Genomic DNA, 237 nt, shown 5'->3' with positions numbered 1-237 from the left:
CACTTCACAAGTGAAGGAACAAACATGGCTACGCAGATGGTCACAGACCAGGACCATGACTGTGTGAGCAGAACAGACATTGAAATGAGATTGCTCACTTCTACTACTTTCAAGGTGATCATAAAACATGCAAATAACCCTCATAACTGACAAGGAGACCGATCAATAGGTTGTAAACATGGCACATTGGTCACATCCGACTACACACTCCTTCTGTTCGGGTCATTTTGTCCCGTA

This window comes from Monopterus albus, unplaced genomic scaffold (assembly GCF_001952655.1).
Source record: "Monopterus albus unplaced genomic scaffold, M_albus_1.0 scaffold223.1, whole genome shotgun sequence".
Lineage (NCBI taxonomy): Eukaryota > Metazoa > Chordata > Actinopteri > Synbranchiformes > Synbranchidae > Monopterus > Monopterus albus.
Note: the sequence above shows the minus strand (reverse complement) of the source record.